Below are 27,669 nucleotides of genomic sequence, written 5' to 3'. Positions count from 1 at the left end.
GCAGCATAAAGGTTTGAAAGCAATACATGTGTGGACATATCATCTGTGGCTTGCGCTAGTGCCTGTTCAGCGTAGCAGAATTCTCCATAGTTCAGGAAGTTTCTTGGCAAATGGGGAGCTCCAACACTTCAAGTCTCGCTTTGGTATGGTGTAGAACACCAGATGGGCATGTTGGAGAGCACCATTTCAAGCATGCATATCAAGCAGGCTTCCGGAGGCACACATGCTCCCCTCATAACCACTTTTTACCACTTGAGCATGGGGCATCTCTCCTTGCTTAAGACCTGCAAACTCTGCTGTGGAGTTCAAAACACAGCTCAGAGAGAAGCCGTCAACCTTGTACCCTTCCTGAAGCATGCTAACAAAGTACTCCAAGGCCAATCCAGCTTCGCCCAACGAAGAATTGCCCGCAACCATCTCTGTCCACACAATCACATCTTTCTCCGGAAGGGAATCGAACAAAATGCATGCTGTCATGCTGAGCCCGGATCCCAGTTTGTAAAATACATATTGATCAGTGTATTGCTTAGGAATACACTGGTCTCAAGCCCAGCTTTGACCACTTCAGCATGAAGTGGCATTCCACCACGCATTGCAGGTAAAGCAGCAGACACCATAGCTACAAATGTATACTCATAAGGGGCAACGGGTTTGCCAAACCGCGCATCCTTGAGCCGTACAAAAGCCTCCATGGCACTCCATCCATCTGTGGTACCACAAAACCCAGCAATCAGAGTATCCAATGACACCAAGTTAGGTGTCCAGATCACAGCAGCTGCGTACATGCCAAGCAGCGCATTCTGCGGCGGTGTATCAGGATCAAGCTCCTCCGACTTGACCACCCAGCCGTGCAGCACACTGCCCCCGCGGCTATCCCTGGGGCGTGTGCACCCATTGAGCACCGACGAGAGCGTGCTCTCGGAGGATGCTAGCCCACCCATCACCATGCTGCAGAAGTGCCCCCCCTCCCCATGCTGCACAATTACCCCAAAGCACGCTCGAGGTAGCCGGACCGCACGCTGCAGTGCACCGCACAGTTCCATGCGACCACGTCCCGCGTCGCCATTTCGTCGAACACCTGGTTGGCGTCCTGCGGCGCCCCGCGCTCAGGGTACATCTGCAGCACGGCGGTTGGCACAATGCCGCTGGTGCGGAAGCCGAGCGCGGCCTTCGCGCAGCGCGCCGGCGGCGCAGAGGCTGGGCGCGGTGGCGCGGAGCCCGGCCGCGAGCATAGACAGTGACATGCAGTGGGATCCAAGGAATCAGAGACAAATGATGTTCGTCTTTTTTGTGAAGATGTCTATGCTGAGTGTCTAGTCCACCTTAATTTTGGTCGATAGAGTCTTACTACTTTGCCATATTACAATTCTGAATTACCATTAAAGTCTAATATCCTCCATAGCACTATAGCATCATGTTCTCTAATTTTTAAGGCCTCGCATTTAATTAGGTCTACAATTTAGAATTGTGTCATCCAATTTTGACTAGTCAACAATTTATTAAGGAGCTGCAATCAACTGGGATCTCCAATTTAAATTGAGTGATTCGATTTTTACCGGATCAAAAAAATTTCAAGGAGCTCTCTCATTCAATTTTTTAAATTTACTATCCCTCTTAATTTTTAAGTTTTTTCATATAATTGAGGTATTCAATTTTGAATTTGATTCATGATTTTGATCAAGTCAATAACTTTTAAAATCATAGGTAGCAACCGGTCTATAAACCAAATCATTCCCGCACACTCTCTCACCATCTAGAAAATAGAAGTGCCGCGTTTGCATTTGTCGCATCAATATAGTACATGTATCCATCGACACAGTAACTGCACCTTATCTTTTGAAATAGAGGGAGTAAAATAACTTTATAAAAGCGAGTGGTTTTTCTACACCCCAGGTGCACCCACGGTGCGCCGCGTAAGAAACGACCGCCGCCGAAGGGGCCCTCACCACCTGCCGCCCCCTCGCCACCCCATGTCCGAGGAGGACGGCCAGCACCACCGGACGCTACACGCTGAAGCAGGCGCCGGCCCACCAGCCATGGCCGCTGCCATGGATGCAAGGCACCTCGAGGAAGACCGATGCTACTAGATCCTCGCCGCCACCATCCTAGGTAGCCGCGCGGTGCACCGGCGGCCCCTCCGGTGGCGACGAGGAGGAGAGGCGGGGGAGGTGAAGCCGCCAGCGGTGGCTAGGGTTGGCCGCCGGTGTCGCCCCTGTTGGAGCGACGCGGGGGCAAGGGGGGTGTTTGTTTTACTCACTTTTACTTCGCCGTGTATTCTCTCATTGTCTTAATAACTTAATTTGTTTGCTTCATCTCCTCCCGTGTGTTATTTAGAGTTACTTTCTGTGATTTTAATTGATCCTTTTACAGCCTATATTATTTGAGTTTTTTTGCTACAACAGCATTAATGGACATTTACTTTATTTAACGTTTATTATATTGTTTCCATATATACTCCCTCCGTCCCAAGATTATTCTCGCGCACGCAGCGGAGTGGTCATTTTGCGAAAATGCCCTTGTACTTTCAAAGCTCTAAAGAAAAAGGCCCCCGTCTCCTTCCTTCCTCATCCGCCTGTTGCCCGCGCATCGTCACGGCCAGCCGCCCGTCGCCCGCGCGTCGCCACAGCCAGGAGCAGATGCATACGTTATGAACGTTTGACAAACTCGGTATGATGACTACATAATAGTTTAGTGCACCATGCTTTACGGCTTAGAAACCGAGACTTCAAAAACGTTTTGAACGCGATGGAGCATATGAGATGTTCCAAGAGCTGAAATTGGAATTTCAGACTCATGCCCGTGTCGAGAGGTATGAGACCTCTGACAAGTACTTTGCCTACAAGATGGAGGAGAATAGCTCAGCTAGTGAGGATGTGTTCAGAATGTCTGGGCACTACAATTGCTTGAATCAAGTGGGAGTTAATCTTCCAGATAAGATAGTGATTGACAGAGTTCTCTAGTCACTATCACCAAGCTACTAGAACTTCGTGATGAACTATAATGTGCAAGGGATAACGGAAAAGATTCCTAAGCTCTTCGCGATGCTGAAATCAGCGAAGGTAGAAATCAAGAAAGAGTATCAAGTGTTGATGGTTAACAAGACCACTAGTTTCAAAAAAAATGGCAAAGAAAAAGAAAGGGAACTTTAAGAAGAATGACAAGCAAATTGCCACTCCCGTGAAGAAGCCCAAAGCTAGACCTAAGCCTGAAAATGAGTGCTTCTACTTCAAAGGGAATGATCACTGGAAGCGGAACTACCCCAAATACTTGGCGGATAAGAAGGATGGCAAAGTGAACAAAGGTACATTTGATATACATGTTATTGATGTGTACTTTACTAGTGTTCATAATAACCCCAGGGTATTTGATACCGGTTCAGTTGCTAAGATTAGTAACTCAAAACAGGAGTTGCAAAATGAACAGAGACTAGTTAAGGGCGAGGTGACGATGTGTGTTGGAAGTGATTCCAAGGTTGATAAGATCACCATCGCACACTTCCTCTACCTTCTGGTAGTGCTGGACCTAAATAAATGTTATTCGGTGTTTGCGTTGAGCATGAATATGATTGTATCATGTTTATTGCGATATGGTTATTCATTTTAAGTCAGAAAAATAATTGTTGTTCTGTTTACATGAATAAAACCTTCTATGATCATACACCCAATGCAAATGGTTTATTGAATCTTGATCGTAGTGATACACATATTCATAATATTAATGCCAAAAGATGCAAAGTTGATAATGATAGTGCAACATATTTGTGACACTGATGTTTAGGTCATATTGGTGTAAAACGCATGAAGAAACTCCATGCAGATGAGCTTTTGGAATCACTTGATTATGAATCATTTGATACTTGCGAACCATGCCTCATGGACAAGATGACTAAAACTCCATTCTCCGGAACAATGGAGCGAGCTAATGACTTATTGGAAATAATACATACTGATGTATGTGATCCGATGAGTGTTGAGGATCGCTGCGGGTATCGTTATTTTCTGACCTTCACAAATGATTTGAGAAGATATGGGTATATCTACTTAATGAAACACGAGTCTGAAACATTTAAAAAGTTCAAGGAATTTCAGAGTGAAGTGGAGAATCATCATAACAAGAAAATAAAGTTCTACGATCTGATCGCGGAGGTGAATATTTGAGTTACGAGTTTGACCTTCATTTAAAACAATGTGGAATAGTTTCACAACTCACGCCATGTGGAACACCACAGCGTAATGGTGTGTCCGAATGTCGTAACCGTATTTTATTAGATATGGTGCGATCTATGATGTCTCTTAACGATTTACCACTATCGTTTTGGGGTTATGCATTAGAGACAACTGCATTCACGTTAAATAGGGCACCGTCTAAATCCGTTGAGACGACACCGTATGAACTGTGGTTTGGCAAGAAACCTAAGCTATCATTTCTTAAAGTTTGGGGTTGCAATGCTTATGTGAAAAAGCTTCAGCCTGATAAGCTCGAACCCAAATCGGAGAAGTGCATCTTCATAGATACCCAAAAGAAATTGTTGGGTACACCTTCTACCACAGATCCGAAGACAAGGTCTTTGTTGCTAAGAATGGATCCTTTCTAGAGAAGGAGTTTCTCTCGAAAGAAATGAGTGGGAGAAAAGTAGAACTTGATGAGGTAATTGTACCTTCTCTCGAATTGGAAAGTGGCTCATCACAGAATACCGTTCCTGTGATGCCTACACCAACTGGAGAGGAAGCTAATGACGATGATCATGGAACTTCAGATCAAGTTACTACTGAACCTCTTAGGTCAACCAGAGCACGATTGGCACCAAAGTGGTACGGTAATCCTGTTCTAGAAGTCATGTTACTAGACCATGGTGAACCTACAAACTATGAAGAAGCTATGATGAGCCCGGATTCTGATAAATGGCTTGAGGCCATGAAATCTGAGATAGGATCCATCTATGAGAACAAAGTGTGGACATTGGTGGACTTGCCTGATGATCGGCAAGCCATTGAGAATAAATGGATCTTCAAGAGGAAGACGAACGCTGATGGTAGTGTTACTATCTACAAAGCTCGACTTGTCGCAAAAGGTTTTTGACAAGTTCAAGGTGTTGACTACGATGAGATTTTCTCACTCGTAGCAATGCTTAAGTCTGTCTGAATCATATTGCCACATTTTATGAAATCTGGCAAATGGATGTCAAAACTGCATTCCTTAATGGATTTTTTAAATAAGAGTTGTATATGATGCAACCAAAAGGTTTTGCCGATCCAAAGGTGCTAACAAAGTGTGCAAACTCCAGCGATCCATCTATGGACTGGTGCAAGCATCTTGGAGTTGGAATATACGCTTTGATAAGGTGATCAAAGTATATGGTTTTATACAGACTTATGGTGAAGTCTGTATTTACAAGAAAGTGAGTGGGAGCTCTGTAGCATTTCTGATATTATATGTGGATGACATATTATTGATTGGAAATGATGTAGAATTTCTGGATATCATAAAAGGATATTTGAATAAGAATTTTTAAATGAAAGACCTTGGTGAAGCTGCTTACATATTGGGCATCAAGATCTATAGAGATAGATCAAGACACTTGATAAAACTTTCAATGAGAACATACATTGACAAGATTTTGAAAGGAGTTCAAAATGGATCAGTCAAAGAAGGAGTTCTTGCCCGTATTGTAAGGTGTGAAGTTGAGTAAAGACTCAAAACCCGACCACGGCAGAAGATAAAGAGATAATGAAAGTCATTCCCTTTGCCTCAGCCATAGGTACTATAAAGTATGCCATGCTGTGTACCAAACCTGTTGTGTACCTTGCCATGAGTTTGGCAAGGGGGTACAATAGTGATCCAGGAAAAGATCACTGGACAACAGTCAAAGTTACCCTTAGTTACCTTAAAGAGGACTAAGGAAATGTTTCTCGGTTACGGAGGTGATAAAGAGTTCGTCGTAAAGAGTTACGTCAATGGAAGCTTTGACAGTGATCTAGATGACTCTAAGTCTCACTCTAGATACGTATTGAACGTGGGAGAAATTAGCTAGAGTAGTTCCAAGCTGAGCATTGTAGACATAAAAGTTTGCAAAATACATACGGATCTGAATGTGGCAGACCCGTTGACTAAACTTCTCTCATAAGCAAAACATGATCACACCTTAGTACTCTTTGGGTGTTAATCATGCGATGTGAACTAGATTATTGACTCTAGTAAACCCTTTAGGTGTTGGTCAAATGGCGATGTGAACTATGGGTGTTAATCACATAAAGATGTGAACTATTGGTGTTAAATCACATGGCGATGTGAACTAGATTATTGACTCTAGCGCAAGTGGGAGACTGAAGGAAATATGCCCTAGAGACAATAATAAAGTTGTTATTTTATATTTCCTTATATCATGATAAATGTTTATTATTCATGCTAGAATTGTATTAACCGGAAACTTGATACATGTGTGGATACATAGAAAAAACACCGTGTGCCTAGTAAGCCTCTACTAGACTAGCTCGTTAATCAAAGATGGTTAAGTTTCCTAAACATAGACACGTGTTGTCATTTGATGAACGACATCACATCATTCCCATCCGTTAGCTTAGCATATTGATCGTTCAGTTTTATTGCTATTGCTTTCTTCATGTCAAATACATATTCCTTCGACTATGAGAATATGCAACTCCCGGATACCGGAGGAATGCCTTGTGTGCTATCAAATGTCACAACGTAACTAGGTGATTATAAAGATGCTCTACAGGTATCTCCCAAGGTGTTTGTTGGGTTGACATAGATCGAGATTAGGATTTGTCACTCTGAGTATCGGAGAGGTATCTCTGGGCCCTCTCGGTAATGCACATCATAAGAAGCCTTGCAAGCAAAGTGACTAATGAGTTAGTTGCGGGATGATGCATTATGGAACGAGTAAAGAGACTTGCCGGTAACGAGATTGAACTAGGTATGAAGATACCGTCGATCGAATCTCTGGCAAGTAACATACCGATAACAAAGGGAATAAGTATGTTGTCATTACGGTTTGGCCGATAAAGATCTTCGTAGAATATGTAGGAACCAATATGAGCATCCAGGTTCCACTATTGGTTATTGACCGGAGAGGTGTCTCGGTCATGTCTACATAGTTCTCGAACCCGTAGGGTCCGCACGCTTAACGTTCGATGACAATTTTGTATTATATGAGTTATGTGATTTGGTGACCGAATGTTGTTCGGAGTCCCGGATAAGATCACGGACATGACGAGGAGTCTCGAAATGGTCGATAGGTAAAGATTGATATATAGGACGATAGTATTCGGACACCAAAAGTGTTCCGGGGTGTATTGGGTACATATCGGAGTACTGGGGGGGGGGGGGGGGTTACCGAAACGGGGGAATATTGGGCCTTATGGGCCATAGGAGGGGATCACACCAGCCCACAAGGGGTGCCCCCCCTAAGGAAGGAGGCCGAATAGGAGAAGGAGGAGGGGGTTCGGCCCCCTTTCCTTCCTCCTCCCTCTCTTCCCTTTTTCCCACTTTCGGTAAAAGGAAATGGGGGGGGGGGGGAGGGGGCGAACAGGAATAGGGCCCCCAAGTAGGATTCCTCCTACTTGGGGCGCCCAAGGCAGCTCCCTTCCCCCTCGCATCTATATATACATGGGGAGGGGGCACCTAGAAGACACACCAACAATTGTTAGCCGTGTGCGGCGCCCCCTCCACAGTTTACGCCTCCGGTCATATCTTCGTAGTGCTTAGGCGAAGCCCTGCGCGGATCACTTCACCATCATCGTCATCACGCCGTCGTGCTGGCGGAACTCTCCCTCGACACTTTGCTGGATCAAGAGTTTGAGGGACGTCATCGAGCTGAACGTGTGCAGAACTCGGAGGTGTCGTACGTTCGGTGCTTGATCAGTCGGAACGAGAAGAAGTTCGACTACATCAACCGCGTTGTCAAACGCTTCCGCTTTCGGTCTACGAGGGTACGTGGACAAACTCTCCCCCTCTTGTTGCTATGCATCTCCTAGATAGATCTTGCGTGAGCGTAGGAATTTTTTTGAAATTGCATGCTACGTTTCCCTACACTCTCAGCCACTCATTTCTATCTCACAAGACGCATCTCCTCTCTTTCTTCCCCACCTACTTTTTGGCTGCTCAGATGCAGTCGCCGGCGATGACGGGGTGACTACCACGGGTGCTATGAGGCCACCATGGGTGCTACGAGGGCACCACCGGTGCCGGCCTCGGCGGCCATCGGCGCCGTGAGCAGAGCAGCAGCACATGCGTGCAGAGATAGGAAGTGGATGCAGCTGGGGGGGGGGGGGGGGCTGAGCTTCTGCGATGAGGTGCCATGACTTGATGCAATCGACGGCTACTAGATTTGTACCCCCATGTTGGTGGAGCTGCAACTGCGGCGACGAGGAGCTGCATTCGACGATGATTTTTGCTGGAAGTAGCTCTTTTGTTTGCTACAATCGACACATATTTTTTGTGATGAGATTATTTAGCTGGAACCATAATTATTTTTTGTTGGAGCTGGCTTTTTTTGTTGCTACAATCAACTACTAGTGTTTTTGCTGCTGAGAAATTTTTGCTGGAACCAGTGATTTGTTTTGCTGGAACTGTCTTTTCTTTTTGCTACAATGAACCTTTTTTAGATTTGTTCATCTGAGAGTATTTTTGCTGGAAACATCTTTACTACCACCGTAGCCTGCTTTTGCTGGAACCAACATTTTTTAAAGGATCCAATGGGCAGGGAAGCAGAGCTACCTTGGGTAATTTTGTTGCGAGCCTCGATGGAGAGCATCGGCGGCGAGCCTCGACGGCAAGCATTTTTTGCTACCACCGTAGTCTAATTTTGCTACCATCATAGTCTGTTTTTGTTGCGAGCGTCGACTGCAAGCTTCAACGACGAGCGTCGACGGCGGGCACGACAACAACTGTCAACGGAGAAGGCAAACATGGGAGGGTGGACGAGCGCAGCGCGACGCGACAGCGAGATGCGGCCGCCATGTGCCTATTTGTTTTTTCTCAAATCTTGTCCATGATGAAAAAAAAGATGGGAAGGGATCTATGCGGGGCTGCATCTGACGGCTAGGGCGCGATCGGCCCAAATTTGGGCCGGCGCGCCCGCGCCTAGCGTTGCCTTTCCCTCCGTCCCAAGATTTTTCTCGCGCAGGCAGTAGAGTGGTCATTTTGCAAAAATGCCCTTGTACTTTCAAAGCTCTAAAGAAAATGGCCCCCGTCTCCTTCCTTCCTCATCCGCCTGTTGCCCGCGCATCGTCACGGCCAGCCGCCCGTCGCCCGCGCGTCGCCACAGCCAGCCGTCTTCCCGAGAAGGTCCTGCACCGCCCACGAGCAGGTCCTGATCCCGCTGATGAGCTCGCCCAGGAGCAGGACCTCCGCCGCCCGCCCACGAGGAGGGCCTCCGCTGCCCACCCACGAGCGGGACCTCCGCCACCGATTCCTTCGCCCACCGACGCGGCGCTGGTCCACTTCGCCCACGATTCCGCCGCCCACTTCTGCCACGCTGGTCTCCGCACTGATCCGCTTCGGCCACCGGCTGCTGCAGGCGGTGGGGTGGGCGACGCCTCTGCTGCCCCTGCGGCTGGTGGTGACCTACTCCGACGCCCGGATCCCCGCCCCCATCTCTGCTGCTGAGAGATAGTACTCTTTGATCCTGACAATTTGAAAATTCAGTTAGCTGAGTTTTTTTTTTGCGAATACAGTTCGCTGAGTTGTTGCCGTCAATTTCATTGTATATTTGAAAATTCAAGCAATTACTATACGTTCAGTTCACTCAATTTCATTATAGCAGCACGTTGTGGGTAAATTTGTGTAGAGATTCAGAACCAAGCTTCTGAAATTTGGGCTTCCAATAAAAAAGACAGAGGTCCAGAATTTAGAAATTATCACGATAAACCAATTCGACATTCATGCTTTAAAGCTTTTTTTGGATTCAGAGTTTCAGACAAGTCCTGGTCTAATGGTTGTGAAATTTACCAGCTTGTGAGTGACTTGTGAGCATTTACATTGTAGCCTGCAATGAAACATGTTTGCCGATGACTGCCACAAGAAAAGTGGGATCAAGGACTGAACTCATATCATCATCGGCGACATGTGAATGATTGTGTTCAGAGCAAAAAACATAATAGTTATAACCCACCTATGTTTTGTTCAGAATGTGTTCTGAACAAAAAAAAACAGAATGTGTTCTGAAGAAAAGCGTGATCAAGGACTGCCTATGGAGTAGATTTGTGAAGAAGAATGTAATAGACTGTAAAACAGAATGGTTTAAATAATGAATATTCAGGATCGATAACAATCAGTTCTTTAGGTATTCAAATACTATTCCAAATGGTTATTAGTAAAGAAAAGTGAAATGTATCCTTAAACATGAGACATGTATCCAGCTTGGTCAATTTGCATTGAAGAACACAACAGAAGTATGGACGAAAATTTCTAGTTACCAATGCTTAACTAGTGTGCTCAAACATCAGCAAGTCAATACTTGCTCTCATTTTAAGTTCTGGTTATGGTACAAACTTCTAATCTTCATGCTAACTGGAGTAGTTTGCATCACACCTAATCTTGCTAATCTTCTCATTTTAAGTCAATACTTGCTCTCGTTTTAAGTTCATTTCCTTTTTTTATCATATTGCTTGATGGCCATTTAGACAGCATCAGCACCCATTTAAACAGCTTGCAACCAAGGGTAATATGCCACTTATCATATCGGCCAAATTCCATATCACTGAAAATATGTCGCTAACTGGAGTAATATGCCACTTATCATATTGGCCAAATTTCAAGGAGTCATGTTACTTTATTTCATAATGGAAGTCTGTGGAGTCATATCACTTTATTTCAAAGAGAAGGCATCCCCTTGATGCAAGAACAACAAAACAGTGCATGGATGTAAGAAAAATACAAACAGTCCCAGATTTTGAAACTTCCCCCAACCCTGGTCCATCTAAAATTTGTTAGTGTTCATCCTCAGCTTCAGAACAGAAGAGTTCATATCCCAGCAACTATAGGAATACTCCACCATGATCAGAACATGACCACAACACCATCAAAATTTTAACTGAAATTATCAGAACATGACCACAACTACAGGAGATGAACATTCAGCACATCAGAAGATGGACATGCTTTATCTGAATCTGCATAAATTAAAAAATCTGAATCTGCATAAATTAAAAAGGTGGACACACTGTTTATGGTCTGTTGCTTGCCCCTGATGTGCCACAGAGACAATTTACTGTCAATTTGTGTTTCCCGTCTTTCTCTACAGAGACAAGAATTTGTCTCTCTACTGTAAATTAAACCTCTGGTCTGCTGCTTGCTCCTGATGTGCTATAGAGCCTTCATATACACAGTGAACGAATTGAAGTTCAGAACTCGTTCAGCCATGAAAATTGAATGAAATTTAGAAATGCAGCTTTGCACAATGAATTTATCTAAATGAAGCCTTCATGTACACAATATATTTATCTAATCAGCAATGCAGCATTGAGCCTTCAGTACATGAAAATTTACTGTTAGTTTTCAGCAATGCAGCATTGAGCCTTTATGTGCACAGTGAACAAATTGAAGTTCTGAAATTAAGAAGCAGAAACTGGAAGATGGCAGGAGAAGTGGAAAAGGGGTACCTTTTTACTGGGGCGAGCTCAGCGGTGAGCTCCTCCACCTTGAGCTCGTAGCCGTCCGCGGAGTGGACCGTGCTTCCCAGTGATGCGTTGATGGGTCTGCAGTCCCTGCCGAACCTGTACAGAGAGGTCACGTCGTACTGGAGCTGGATTGCCTGGTGATTGGCCGGGAACTCCAAGCTGATGCGCCGGGGAGATCACCCCTGTTTGGACTGTTACAGAAATTAGATCTGCATTAGTAGGTTTTGCGTCATACGTACAGAATATCTAGTGTGGGGAGAAGATGCAACGCACTGGCACATGAAATCGCTGCGTATGCCAGAAGAGACGGTGATTCGTTCAGGATCGCGGGTAGCTTCTGAAGCAACATTTGATGTCAGCACCTATGAAAACAAACCCCACGCGTTTTGTTGGATATTGCCGGCTGTAGTCTTCATGCGCTGTTTTTGCTATGTTTGAAGATTCTCGTGAGCTTATCTAGCAGAGCAGCACGCCGGTGTTCCAGACCTGAGAATGCTGCTCTTGTTTGGCTTCCAGAAGAACAACTCACTAATTTATGGTGAAAATTTAGTTGATGGATCCAACCAATGAACTGGTTTATATTTTTAGACATTACGTGATATGATATGAGTGGAGGGTCACAAACCTTGGGGCACACTTGGTTGGTAACCACTTTCTGCTTTCGTGCCAATTGAAGTTGCTTGCTTCTCAGTTAGTAGTTTGCTGCAGTTAGTTCACCTGATATGAGATGTACCATTGGGATCCAACCAAACACAACAGGATTATCCATGTTATTATTTACTGATTTTCTCCGTCCTTTACTCAACGGTGAATTCAAAGTGCAGATTTCCAGTCTCTTGTCTTGCGTGTTTATAAGCTGCTGATATGTGCTACGGTAGCACCAAACAAACTATATATGACTTGAATTGTTGTGGTAAAGGAATCCATGTTATTATTTACTGGTCGTTGAATTGGAAGGAAGGTTGGCAGATGCATGCTTACCATTCTGGGTTGCTCTGTATGTGTGGGCTGGTTCCTGAGCAGGTGCAGATGATGCTGGAGAAACATGCACCGCGGGTTTGGCTTTGGGACGTCACTTTCAGATCCACGACCGGGCAGTTGAGAGAGACTACTATCGATGATATGGACAGCAAAGAGCTGGATGGTCATAACATTTCAGTGAAGAGGCAGTGGTGGAGCCATGGAGAGGGTCCTCTGGCTTGCTCTGGGCACGGCACTGGGCGGCGGCTGTTCTGGGTGATTCCCTTCCAGTCCAGGTTGAATGGTGGCGGTGGCGGGGGAGACCGAGTTATAGGTTCTGCGACACATGATCGTTATGGTGGGTACCGTGAGCCTACTGACAGCAGAGCCTGTAATTTCGGCCATTTTTTACCAGTGTTTAGTGCCTGATGAACCTTTGTTTTTTTTTTCAGTTTGCATTCTTGTCATTCTCCAGCCTATTGCTTTTCATTTCACTTTAGAAAGTATATATATGTTCCAGCCCATGTGTCAAACGCACTCGCCCGATGGAACCCATAGAGAGAGGAGGAGAGGAAATTAAACGGAGAAGAGACATGCCATGGGCCACAGTAAATACGACCAGTCCAGAATGGGTTACAAGCGGTACAACATGGATGCCTTTAGTAGCAGCACCGTCATCATGGATGGATTCGATCGATGGTCAGGCGCCCGCTCCATGTTGTGGAAAGTGGATGCACTTGATTGCGAGAGGAATGGAAGAAAGGGTCGTGACGTAGAGTTTGTCCAAATCATTTTGGGGTCCGGGGCGATGTAAAATAACTATTTCTTATACTGAACTTTTATACATATTCTAAACTAAGTGATCATATTATAATTTTAATTAATACAATTTTATTACTTAATCACATAACAATGTTTTCAAATAATATATTCATTATTACACAATTGTAATTTATATCAATGAAATTTTTGTAGGGGAACGTAGTATTTCAGAGAAATTCATACGATCACGCAAGATCTATCTAGGAGAAGCATAGCAACGAGTGGGGAGAGTGTGTCTACGTACCGTCGTAGACCGAAAGCGGAAGCGTTTAGTAACGCGGTTGATGTGGTCGAACGTCTTTGCGATCCAACCGATCCAAGTACCGAACGCACGGCACCTCCGCGATCTGCACACGTTCAGCTCAGTGACGTCCCTCGAACTCTTGATCCAGTTGAGGCCGAGGGAGAGTTTCGTCAGAACAACGGCATGGTGACGGTGATGATGAAGTTACCGGCGCAGGGCTTCGCCTAAGCACTATGACAATATGACCGATGTGTGTTTCTGTGGAGGGGGGCACCGCACACAGCTAAAAGATCAACTTGCCTGTTGTGCCTTTGGGGTCCCCCTGCCCCCGTATATAAAGGAGGGGAGGAGGAGGCCGGCCAACAAGGGGCGCGCCAGGGAGACGGGAGCGTGCAGACCCTACGGGTTTGAGAACTATGTAGACATGACCGAGACACATCTCCGGTCAATAACCAATAGCGGAACCTGGATGCTCATATTGGCTCCTACATATTCTACGAAGATCTTTATCGGTCAAACCGCATAACAACATACGTTATTCCCTTTGTCATCGGTATGTTACTTGCCCGAGATTCGATCATCGGTATCATCATACCTAGTTCAATATCGTTACCGGCAAGTCTCTTTACTCGTTCCGTAATGCATCATCCCGTGAATAACTCATTAGTCACATTGCTTGCAAGGCTTATAGTGATGTGCATTACTGAGAGGGCCCGGAGATACCTCTCCGATACACGGAGTGACAAATCCTAATCTCGATCTATGCCAACCCAACAAACACCTTCGGAGACATCTGTAGAGCATCTTTATAATCACCCAGTTACGTTGTGATGTTTGATAGCACACAAGGTGTTCCTCCGATATTCGGGAGTTGCATATCTCATAGTCAGAGGAATATGTACAAGTCATGATGAAAGCAATAGCAATAAAACTAAACGATCATTATGGTAAGCTAAAGGATGGGTCTTGTCCATCACATCATTCTCTAATGATGTGATCCCGTTCATCAAATAACAACGCATGTCTATGGTCAGGAAACTTAACCATCTTTGATTAACGAGCTAGTCTAGTAGAGGCATACTAGGGACACTTTGTTTTGTCTTTGTATTCACACATGTACTAAGTTTCCGATTAATACAATTCTAACATGAATAATAAACATTTATCATGGTATAAGGAAATATAAATAACAACTTTATTTTTGCCTCTAGGGCATATTTCCTTCAGTCTCCCATGCACTAGAGTCAATAATCTAGTTCACATCGCCATGTGATTTAACACCAATAGTTCACATCACCATGTGATTGTTGGAGATATGCCCTAGAGGCAATAATAAATGGTTATTATTATATTTCTTTGTTCATGGTAATTGTCTATTATTCATGCTATAATTGTATTGTCCGGAAATCGTGATACATGTGTGAATACATAGACCACAACCTGTCCCTAGTAAGCCTCTAGTTGACTAGCTCGTTGATCAACAGATAGTCATGGTTTCCTGACTATGGACATTGGATGTCATTGATAACGGGATCACATCATTAGGAGAATGATGTGATGGACAAGACCCAATCCTAAGCATAGCATAAAAGATCGTGTAGTTTCGTTTGCTAGAGCTTTTCCAATGTCAAGTATCTTTTCCTTGGACCATGAGATCGTGCAACTCCCGGATACCGTAGGAGTGCTTTGGGTGTGCCAAACGTCACAACGTAACTGGGTGACTATAAAGGTGCATTACGGGTATCTCCGAAAGTGTCTGTTGGGTTGGCACGGATCGAGACTGGGATTTGTCACTCCGTGTGACGGAGAGGTATCTCTGGGCCCACTCGGTAATGCATCATCATAATGAGCTCAATATGACTAAGGCGTTAGTCACGGGATCATGCATTGCGGTACGAGTAAAGAGACTTGCCGGTAACGAGATTGAACAAGGTATTGGGATACCGACGATCGAATCTCGGGCAAGTAACATACCGATTGACAAAGGGAATTGCATACGGATTGATTGAATCCTCGACACCGTGGTTCATCCGATGATATCATCGTGGAACATGTGGGAGCCAACATGGGTATCCAGATCCCGCTGTTGGTTATTGACCGGAGAGGCGTCTCGGTCATGTCTGCATGTCTCCCGAACCCGTAGGGTCTACACACTTAAGGTCCGGTGACGCTAGGGTTGTAGAGATATATGTATGCGGAAACCCGAAAGTTGTTCGGAGTCCCGGATGAGATCCCGGACGTCACGAGAGGTTCCGGAATGGTCCGGAGGTAAAGATTTATATATGGGAAGTCTTATTTTGGTCGCCGGAAAAGTTTCGCGCTTTATCGGTATTGTACCGGGAGTGCCAAAAGGGGTCCGGGGGTCCACCAAGGGGGTCCACCAGCCCCGGGGGGGCACATGGGCTGTAAGGGGTGCGCCTTGGCCTATATGGGCCAAGGGCACCAGCCCCAAGAGGCCCATGCGCAAGAGATAAGAAAGAAGGGAGAGTCCTAAAGGGGGAAGGCACCTCCGAGGTGCCTTGGGGGGGAAGGACTCCCCCCTGGCCGCACCCTTCCTTGAAGGAAGGGGCAAGGCTGCGCCCCCCCCTCTCCCTTGGCCCTATATATAGTGGGGGGAAGGGAGGGCAGCAAGATCTAAGCCTTGGGCGCCTCCCTCCTCCCCTGCAACACCTCTCTCTTTCTCGCAGAAGCTCGGCGAAGCCCTGCCGGAGACCCGCTACATCCACCACCACGCCGTCGTGCTGTTGGATCTCCATCAACCTCTCCTTCCCCCTTGCTGGATCAAGAAGGAGGAGACGTCGCTGCACCGTACGTGTGTTGAACGCGGAGGTGCCGTCCGTTCGGCACTCGGTCATCGGTGATTTGGATCACGGCGAGTACGACTCCGTCATCCACGTTCATTGGAACGCTTCCGCTCGCGATCTACAAGGGTATGTAGATCCACTCCTTTCCCCTCGTTGCTAGTAGACTCCATAGATGCATCTTGGTGAGCGTAGGAAAATTTTAAATTATGCTACGATTCCCAACAGTGATTAGTTCACATCGCCATGTGACTAATACCCAAAGGGTTTTACTAGAGTCAATAATCTAGTTCACATTGCTATGTGATTAACACCCAAAGAATACTAAGGTGTGATCATGTTTTGCTTGTGAGAGAAGCTTAGTCAATGGGTCTGCCACATTCAGAGCCGCATGTATTTTGCAAAATTTCTATGTCTACAATACTCTGCATGGAGCTACTCTAGCTAATTGCTCCCACTTCCATTATGCATCTAGATTGAGACTCAGAGTCATCCGGGTCGGTGTAAAAGCTTGCATCGGCGTAACTCTTTACAACAAACTCTTTATCACCTCCATAACCGAGAAATATCTCCTTGTATCACTAAGGATAATTTTGACCGCTGTCCAGTGATCCACTCCTGGATCAATATCGTACCCCCTTGCCAAACTCATGGCAAGGTACACAATAGGTTTGGTACACAGCATAGCATACTTTATAGAACCTATGGTTGAGGCATAGGGAATGAGTTTCATTCTCTTTCTATTTTCTGTTGTGGTCGGGTTTTGAGTCTTACTCAACTTCACACCTTGCAACACAGGCAAGAACTCCTTCTTTGACTGTTTCATTTTGAACTACTTCAAAATCTTGTCAAGGTATGTCCTCATTGAAAAAACTTATCAAGCGTCTTGTTCTATTTATATAGATCTTGATGCCCAATATGTAAGCAGCTTCACTGAGGTCTTTTTTTGAAAAACTCCTTTCAAACACTCCTTTATGCTTTCCAGAAAATTCTACATAATTTCCGATCAACAATATGTCATTAACATATACTTATCAGAAAGGTTGTAGTGCTCCCACTCACTTTCTTGTAAATACAGGCTTCACCGCAAGTTTGTATAAAACTATATGCTTTGATCAACTTATCAAAGCATATATTCCAACTCCGAGATGCTTGCACCAGTCCATAGATGGATCGCCGGAGCTTGCACATTTTGTTAGCACCTTTAGGATTGACAAAACCTTTTGGTTGTATCATATATAACTCTTCTTTAATAAATCCATTAAGGAATGCAGTTTTGATATCCATTTGTCAGATTTCATAAAATGTGGCAATTGCTAACATGATTCGGACAAACTTTAAGCATCGATACGAGTGAGAAAATCTCATCCTAGCCAACACCTTGAACTTGTCAAAAACCCTTTTCGACAAGTCGAGCTTTGTAGATAGTAACACTACTATCAGCATCCGTCTTCCTCTTGAAGATCCATTTCTTCTCAATGGCTTGCCGGTCATCGGGCAAGTCCACCAAAGTCCACACTTTGTTCTCATACATGGATTCTATCTCAGATTTCATGGCCTCAAACCATCTGTCGGAATCTGGGCTCATCGTCGCTTACTCATAGTTCGTAGGTTCATCATGGTCTAGTAACATGACTTCCAGAACAGGATTACCATACCACTCTGCTGCAGATCGTACTCTGGTTGACCTACGAGGTTCGGTTGTAACTCGATCTGAAGTTTCATGATCATCATTATTAACTTCCTCACTAATTGGTGTAAGCATCACTTGAACTGATTTCTGTGATGAACCATTTTCCAATTCGAGAGAAGGTAGAACTACCTCATCAAGTTCTACTTTCCTCCCACTCACTTCTTTCGAGAGAAACTCCTTCTCTAGAAAGGATCCATTTTTAGCAACAAAGATCTTGCCTTCGGATCTGTGATAGAAGGTGTACCCAACAGTTTCTTTTGGGTATCCTATGAAGATGCACTTCTCCGATTTGGGTTCAAGCTTATCAGGCTGAAGCTTTTTCACATAAGCATCGTAGCCCCAAACTTTAAGAAACGACAGCTTAGTTTCCTTGCTAAACCACAGTTCATACGGTGTCGTCTCAACTCTCAACGGATTTTTAGACGGTGCCCTATTTAACGTGAATGTAGCTGTCTCTAATGCATAACCCCAAAACGATAGTGGTAAATCAGTAAGAGATATCATAGATCGCACCATATCTAATAAAGTGCGGTTACGACATTCGGACACACCATTACGCTGTGGTGTTCCGGGTGGCGTGAGTTGCGAAACTATTCTGCATTGTTTCAAATGAAGGCGAAACTCGTAACTCAAATATTCACCTCCGCGATCAGATCATAGAAACTTTATTTTCTTGTTACGATGATTCTCAACTTCACTATAAAATTCTTTGAATTTTTCAAATGTTTCAGACTTGTGTTTCATTAAGTAGATATACCCATATCTGCTCAAATCATCTGTGAAGGTCAGAAAATAACGATACCCGCCGCGAGCCTCAACACTCATCGGACCGCATACATTGGTATGTATTATTTCCAATAAGTCAGTGGCTCGCTCCATTGTTCCGGAGAACGGAGTCTTAGTCATCTTGCCCATGAGGCATGGTTCGCAAGCATCAAGTGATTCCAAAAGCCCACTAGCATGGATTTTATTCATGCACTTTACACCAATATGACCTAAACGGCAGTGCCACAAATAAGTTGCACTATCATTATTAACCTTGCATCTTTTGGATTCAATATTATGAATATGTGTATCACTACAATCGAGATTCAATAAACCATTCACCTTGGGTGTATGACTATAGAAGGTTTTATTTATGTAAACAGAATAACAATTATTCTTTGACTTAAATGAATAACCGTATTGCAATAAACATGATTCAATCATATTATGCTCAAGGCAAACACCAAATAACATTTATTTTAGGTTCAACACTAATCCCGAAGGTAAAGGGAGTGTGCGATGGTGATCTTATCAACCTTGGAATCACTTCCAACACACATCGTCACCTTGCCCTCAACTAGTCTCTGTTCATTTTATAACTCCTGTTTCAAGTTACTAATCATAGCAACTGAACCAGTATCGAATACCCAGTGGTACTATGAATATTAGTAAAGTACACATCAATAACATGTATATCATATATAATTTTGTTCACTTTGCCATCCTTATTATCCGCCAAGTATTTGGGGCAGTTCCGCTTTCAGTGACCATTTCCTTTGCAGTAGAAGCACTCAGTTTCAGGCTTGGGTCTAGCTTTGGGCTTCTTCATGGGAGTGGAAACTTGCTTGTCATTCTTCTTGAAGTTCCATTTCTTTCCCTTGTCGTTTTACTTGAAACTAGTGGTGTTGTCAACCATCAACACTTGATGCCTTTCTTGATTTCTACCTTCGCCGATGTGAGCATCGCGAAGAGCTCGGGGAATCGTTTTCGTCATCCCTTGCATATTATAGTTCATCACGAAGTTCCAGTAACTTGGTGGTAGTGACTAGAGAACTCTTTCAATCACTATCTTATCTAGAAGATTAACTCCCACTTGATTCAAGCAATTGTAGTACTCAGACATTCTGAGCACATACTCACTGGTTGAGCTATTCTCCTCCATCTTGTAGGCAAAAATACTTGTCAGAGGTCTCATACCTCTCGACTCGGGATGAGTCTGAAATACCAATTTCAACTCTTGGACCATCTCATATGCTCCATGGCGTTTCAAAACATTTTTGAAGTCCCGGTTCTAAGCCGTAAAGCATGGTGCACTAAACTATCAAGTAGTCATCATACCGAGCTTGTCAAACGTTCATAACGTCGGCATTTGCTCCTGCAATAGTTCTGTCACCTAGCGGTGCATCAAGGACATAATTCTTCTGTGTAGCAATGAGGATAATCCTCAGATCACGGACCTAGTCCGCATCATTGCTACTATCAACTTTCAACTTAGTTTTGTCTAGGAACATATCATAAATAAAACGGGGAAGCTATACGCGAGCAATTGATCTACAAAATAGATATGCAAATACTATCAGGACTAAGTTCATGATAAATTTAAGTTCAATTAATCATATTATTTAAGAACTCCCACTTAGATAGACATCCCTCTACTCATCTAAATGATCACGTGATCCATATCAACCAAACCATGTCCGATCATCATGTGAGATGGAGTAGCTTTCAATGGTGAACATCACTATGTTGATCATATCTACTATATGATTCACGTTCGACCTTTCGGTCTCAGTGTTCCGAGGCCATATCTGCATATGCTAGGCTCGTCAAGTTTAACCCGAGTATTCTGCATGTGCAAAACTGGCTTGCACCCGTTGTATGTGAACGTAGAGCTTATCACACCCGATCATCACGTGGTGTCTCAGCACGAAGAACTGTCGCAACAGTGCATACTCGGGGAGAACACTTATACCTTGAAATTTTAGTAAGGGATCATCTCATAATGCTACCGTCGTACTAAGCAAAATAAGATGCATAAAAGATAAACATCACATGCAATCAAAATATGTGACATGATATGGCCATCATCATCTTGTGCCTTTGATCTCTCCAAAGTACCGTCATGATCTCCATCGTCACCGGCATGACACCATGATCTTCATCATCTTGATCTTTATCAACGTGTTGTCACATGGTCGTCTCGCCAACTATTTCTTTTGCAACTATTGCTATCGCATAGCGATAAAGTAAATCAATTATATGGCGCTTGCATCTTATGCTATAAAGAGATAACCATAAGGCTCCTGCCAGTTGCCGATAACTTTAACAAAACATGATCATCTCATACAACAATTTATATCTCATCACGTCTTGACCATATCACATCACAACATGCCCTGCAAAAACAAGTTAGACGTCATTTTACGTGGCTGCTATGGGATTTTAGCAAGAACCGTTCTTACCTATGCATCAAAACCACAATGATTTTTCATCAAGTGTGTTGTTTTAACCTTCAACAAGGACTGGGCGTAGTCAAACTCGATTCAACTAAAGTTGGAGAAACAGACACCCACTAGCCACCTATGTGCGAAGCACGTCGGTAGAACCAGTCTCATGAACGTGGTCATGTAATGTCGGTCTAGGCCGCTTCATCCAACAATACCGCCGAATCAAAGTATGACATGCTGGTAAGCAGTATGACTATTATCTTTCCCCGAGGGGTTCCGGTAACCTTCCGGTACTCCGGAAAAATGCCCGAATCACTCGGAACCATTCCGATGTCCGAATGCAACCTTCCAATATATGAATCTTTACCTCTCGACCATTTCGAGACTCCTCGTCATGTCCGTGATCTCATCCAGGACTCTGAACAAACTTCGGTCATCAAATCACATAACTCATAATACAAATCGTCGTCGAACGTTAAGCGTGCGGACCCTATGGGTTCGAGAACTATGTAGACATGACCGAGACACATCTCCGGTCAATAACCAATAGCGGAACCTGGATGCTCATATTGGATTCTTCATATTCTACGAAGATCTTTATCGGTCAAACCGCATAACAACATACGTTATTCTCTTTGTCATCGGTATGTTACTTGCCCGAGATTCGATCGTCGGTATCATCATACCTAGTTCAATCTCGTTGCCGGCAAGTCTCTTTACTCGTTCCGTAATGCATCATCTCGTGACTAACTCATTAGTCACATTGCTTGCAAGGCTTATAGTGATGTGCACTACCGAGAGGGCCCAGAGATACCTCTCCGATACACGGAGTGACAAATCCTAATCCCGATCTATGCCAACCCAACAAACACCTTAGAAAACATCTGTAGAGCATCTTTATAATCACCCATTTACGTTGTGACGTTTGATAGCACACAAGGTGTTCCTCCGGTATTCGGGAGTTTTGCTCTGTTCCGTCTCCCCAACAACCACGAGATAGGTGCCGGCGGTCGCAGGCGACTGAAGCTAGCCGCCCCGTCCGATCCGGCGGCCATGGAGAAGCTCGGCGCGAACCCGGCCAACTCCTGCCCGCTCACGCCGCTCGGCTTCCTGGAGCGCGCCGCCACCGTCTACGGCGACTGCCCCTCCGTCGTCTACGGCGGTACCGTCTTCACCTGGTCCCAGACCCACCGCCGCTGCCTCCGCCTCGCCTCCGCGCTCGCCTCCCCGGTGTCTCCCGCCGCGACGTCGTAAGCACCCATCCGTCCGTCCCCTAACTTAATTCTTGAATCTTGATCGCCTCCGTCGTCGACCCCGCCGCGACAAGGTGAATTTAATTGGATTGAATTGGGCTGGTGCGTGATGATTCATGGCGTGAACCAACAAACTGCTGCAGGTGTCCGTGCTGCTGCCGAACGTGCCGGCATGTACGAGGCGCACTTCGGGGTGCCCATGAGCGGCGCCGTGCTCAACAGCATCAACACCCGCCTCGACGCGCGCACCGTCTCCGTCCTGCTCCGCCACTCGGGGTCCAGGCTCATCCTCGTCGACCCGGCGCTGGTGCCGGTGCTTGACGAAGCGCTCCGGCTCCTCCCGCCGGGCCACCCGGCGCCGCGGGTCGTGCTCGTCGAGGACCCCCACGAGAAGGACTTCTCTCCCGCGCCCGCCGCGGCCCTGACGTACGAGAAGCTGCTGGAGATGGGCGACCCGGAGTCCAGGTGGGTCCGGCCGGCCAGCGAGTGGGACCCGATGATACTCAACTACACCTCCGGCACCACGTCGGCGCCCAAGGGGGTCGTGCACTGCCACCGCGGCATCTTCGTGGTCACCATGGACTCGCTCGTCTCCTGGTCGGTGCCGGAGCAGCCGACGTACCTGTGGACGCTGCCCATGTTCCACGCCAACGGCTGGAGCTTCCCGTGGGGGATGGCCGTGGTGGGCGGCACCAACGTCTGCCTGCGCCGCGTCGACGCCGCCGAGGTCTACGACACCATCGCCCGCCGCGGGGTCACGCACCTCTGCGGGGCGCCCGTCGTGCTCAACATGCTGGCCAACGCGCCCGAGGGCGTGCGGAGGCCGCTGCCGGGGAAGGTGCAGATCCTCACGGCCGGCGCGCCGCCGCCGGCCGCGGTGCTGGGCCGCACGGAGGCCATCGGGTTCGACGTCAGCCACGGGTACGGGCTGACAGAGACGGCGGGGCTGGTGCTGCTGTGCGCGTGGAAGGGCGAGTGGAACAAGCTGCCGGCGTCGGAGCGCGCGGGGCTCAAGGCGAGGCAGGGCGTGCGGACGCCCGGCATGGCCGAGGTGGACATCGTGGACGGCGAGACCGGCCGCAGCGTGTCCCGAGACGGCGCCACCATGGGCGAGATCGTGCTCCGCGGCGGGTGCGTCACCATGGGCTACTTCAAGGACGAGGACGCCACTAAAGCGGCCATCCGGGACGACGGGTGGTTCTACACGGGGGACGTGGGCGTGATGCACCCGGACGGGTACCTGGAGATCCGGGACCGGTCCAAGGACGTGATCATCAGCGGCGGTGAGAACATCAGCAGCGTGGAGGTGGAGTCGCTGCTCTACGGCCACCCGGCCGTGAACGAGGCGGCGGTGGTGGCGCGGCCGGATGAGTTCTGGGGGGAGACGCCGTGCGCGTTCGTGAGCCTCAAGGACGGCGCGGCCGGCGCGGTGACCGCGGCGGAGGTGATCGCGTGGAGCCGGGAGCGCATGCCCGGGTACATGGTGCCCAAGACCGTGGTGTTCCGCGCCGAGCTGCCCAAGACGTCCACCGGCAAGATCCAGAAGTACGTGCTCCGGAACCTCGCCAAGGAGATGGGGCCGACCCGCAGGGGCGTCAGCAAGATGTAGTATAATTGCTGTAGAAATTCAGGGTTGTGTCGTCTTGCTTCGCTTGATCTGCAGCGCCATGGCAAATCGCGTTGGCATGTCTGCTCTGCAGATCAGCATTCAGCAAGCCTGTCTGCTGCAGCTGCAAGATTCTATTATGTGCATGCATGATGCATGTCTCCCTGCTGGTTATGTGAGAAATGAGAGCACTGTTGTGATAAAACTAAGAATTTGCATATATGTGACTGAAAGTCTGAAACTGACGGTGCGCAGGAACATGCCATTGATAGCCACTGAACCGAGAATTAGGCCGCTGTCGTTTCAGTTATCTTTCGGCAAATTCGTCGTGGTCGTGCCGTGGAAAAGTGATTTCTTACGCTGAAGTCATCGTTGGTTAGAGACTTGAGTGTAAGAAACGGGGAGAAAGGTGAATCTGTGCTTGTGCGCATTTCTCTTCATCTCTGCTTGGGGTTCAGTTGGATTTCGCTTATGCTCTACTTTCATCGTGTCTTTGTAATTCGCGCATGCCACCGAACCTGAAAATTTTGACTCCGTTTAGATGATAAAAATATAATCCTCCCAGTGTTCTGTATGATTCCATCTCGCGTTGCAAAGTAAGAACGAAAAGTTATTGAACGACGTCAGAGACCCCAATGCGGCGATGCCTGCTTGCATCCTTCCGCCTTTCATATTCAGCTTTACATTTTCTCAGCCACTTATATTTGAAAATGTTCATGATTTTAAGAATATATTTATGAATTCAAAAAACATGAATTTAAAAATGTTCGTCAATTTGAAAAAATGTTTGTGGATTCAAACAATATCTAAAAATATAATTTCTTCTTTGAAATTTGAAAAATATGTACAATTCAAAAGTATTTCATTAATTCACAAAAACAAATAAATAAATGTCTGCAAATCCTAAAAATGCATGAAGATTTAAAATGGCCATGAGACTTGGATTCAGAAGAGTATGCACATTTGATAAAATCATGAATTTGAAAAATGGTTGCAAATTTGGTAAAATTTTGGAAAATTCATAAATTTGGTGACCTCAAAAAATTTCATGAATTCGAAAATTTCTTGTGAATTTCAAAATTTTCACAAACTGAAAAACGTTCTTGACTTTAAAACATATCCATAAATTCAAAAAAAATGATACACAAAGTTAAAATAAAAAAGAAGAATCCAAAATAAAACTATAAAAAACAGAAAAAAGGAAAAAAAGATTCTAGAACCTTCTCAAAACCATGAGAATATTTCTTTTAATTGAAGTGTAAAAGCAATAGGAACCAAACCACAACGGGGTCCATATAAGTGGCACGAGCGTACAGGAGGGTGTGCGCATGTGTGCTATCCAATATTGCTAGATATGGTCGGCATAAACACGATCGTCCCCAATATTTCTGAGATGGCTCCGCCAATCACTCATCTCAGACGGTTTGGCCTCCTTTGGTTCATATGAATATAGTAGGAATTGCAAAGGATAGGAACTTTGTATGAAAAATTCCTTTGGAGCCCTTTGGTTTGCAGGAATCAATTCTTCACATTTCAAAGGAAAAAAATATTGGCCTAGACTCAATGGAAAAATTCCTATCCTATGCATCAAATGACATCACTTTATCTATAGGATTTGAGATGCATGTCATCTCACTTCTTATGATTTTCGGCCTCCTTTGGTTCATAGGGTAGGAAATCATAGGAATAGGAAAGTCATAGGAAATGAGATGACATGCATCTTAAATCGTATGAGTAGGAATAGGAAAGGAGATGTCCTTTAATTCGCATCATAGGATTTTTTTTCCATTGAGTCTAAGCTAATGTTTTTTTTTCCTATGAAATGTGGAGGATAGGAAAAATTCCTTCATAGGAATAGGATTCTATTCCTACAAACCAAAGTGCACTAAAGGAAATTTTCCTATAAAAATCCTATCCTCTGAAATTCCTACAAAATTCCTCCAAACCAAAGGAGGCCTTCCTATTCCTATCCTATCAACCAAAGGAGGCCTTAGCGTTGAGAGAAGCCAATGCTTCACATCTAGTGCGAATACACTTTGTTCCTTTCCAACTATTGTGCTGTATCTAACTCGCGGCCGACGCCCTACACCGATCACACATTTGTAGGCACACAACTCTACCAGGCTCGCCCAACATCACTGTCTCCGTCCTGCCGCCATGGCACTTCGATTCCACTTTTATATTTTGCATGCGCGGTCCGTGTCGTATCGTACCCGACGCTAGACTGCAAAAGGTGCCCAGAGCTAAAGCCCAACCCAAAACAAATATGCTTGGCGCGCTCCATGCATTGGTGCTGCTTTTGGGGACCCCCTATTTTGGCGCGGTGCGCGTGCGAACGTGCACTTCCCCCCGGCGCGCGAGTATGGGCCGGCCCATTTGCGGGGCTGGCCACCCCTGTTTTTTCTTTCCTTTTAATTTTTTTGTATTATTCTTTGTTAAAATAATTTGGAATTACAAAAAGGTTCTAAAATTTCAAAAAATTATGAATTGCCAAAACAAATGTCAAGAAATCCTAAATGTTCATAGATGCAAAAATGTTCGTGATTTTTCCAAAAATATTAATATATTTAAAATTGTTAAAGAGATTAAAAATGTTCACAAATTTGAAACAATGTCCGTGTAATGAAAAATATGCTCGTCAATTTGGCTTTTTCATAAATTCAAAATTATTTCTCAAAATAAAAAAATGTTCACAAGTTTAAAAAAATGTTTTTCTATCCAAAAAGATGTACACAGTTTCAAAACATGCTCGTGAATTTGTAAAATAAAATCATAACATTAAAAAATGATCGCGGATTTTGGAAAAATGTGGCAAAATTTGAAAAAAAATCACAAAAATCAAAAAGTGCTCAAAGATACAAAAAGTATTCCTGAACTCAAAAAATGTTTGGCAAAAACAAAACAAAAATCTTGAATTTCGGCAATTCTTCCAGAATTTGAAAAATGTTCGCAGGTTCAAAACATTGTTCACATGTTACAAAAAATGTACATAATTTAACAAATGTTTTTGAATTTGAAAAAATGTTCACAAATTTGTAAAAAAAATCATGAATCTAAAAACTGGTCATGATTTCAAAAAATGATCATGTGTTTGATACATGTTCATTATTTCGAAACTGTTCATGATTTAAATAAAGTTCACGAATTCCAAAGGTGTTCACAAATTGATAAGGAAAGAAATTAAAAATCAAAAATGAAGAATGAAAAAAAAAGAAGGAAGGGAAATAAAAATAAAATAAAAAGAAAAAGGAAAACAAAGAAGAAGAAGGAAAGAAGGAAAAACGAAAAAAGAAAGAGAAAGAAAAAAAACCGTTTGAAGGAAGGTTTTAGAACCTTTCCAAAACCGTTTATGTGAAGTATCGTCTGGTTACATCTCGCGGCATCAATGCGAACTTATGCGGGCTCTGGACCAGCATTGATGCGGCGCGGAAAGTGGCAC

At 45.0% G+C, this 27,669-nt stretch overlaps 1 pseudogene; it reads left to right on the top strand.

Annotated features, from left to right (window-relative positions):
• Positions 1-22,351: 22,351 nt before the first annotated feature.
• LOC123050602 (2-methylpropanoate--CoA ligase CCL4-like) lies at positions 22,352-24,298 on the top strand (annotated as a pseudogene).
• Positions 24,299-27,669: the final 3,371 nt, after the last annotated feature.

The sequence above is a fragment of the Triticum aestivum genome, chromosome 2D (assembly GCF_018294505.1).
Source record: "Triticum aestivum cultivar Chinese Spring chromosome 2D, IWGSC CS RefSeq v2.1, whole genome shotgun sequence".
NCBI lineage: Eukaryota > Viridiplantae > Streptophyta > Magnoliopsida > Poales > Poaceae > Triticum > Triticum aestivum.
This window is presented reverse-complemented; position numbering and strand designations above follow the sequence as displayed.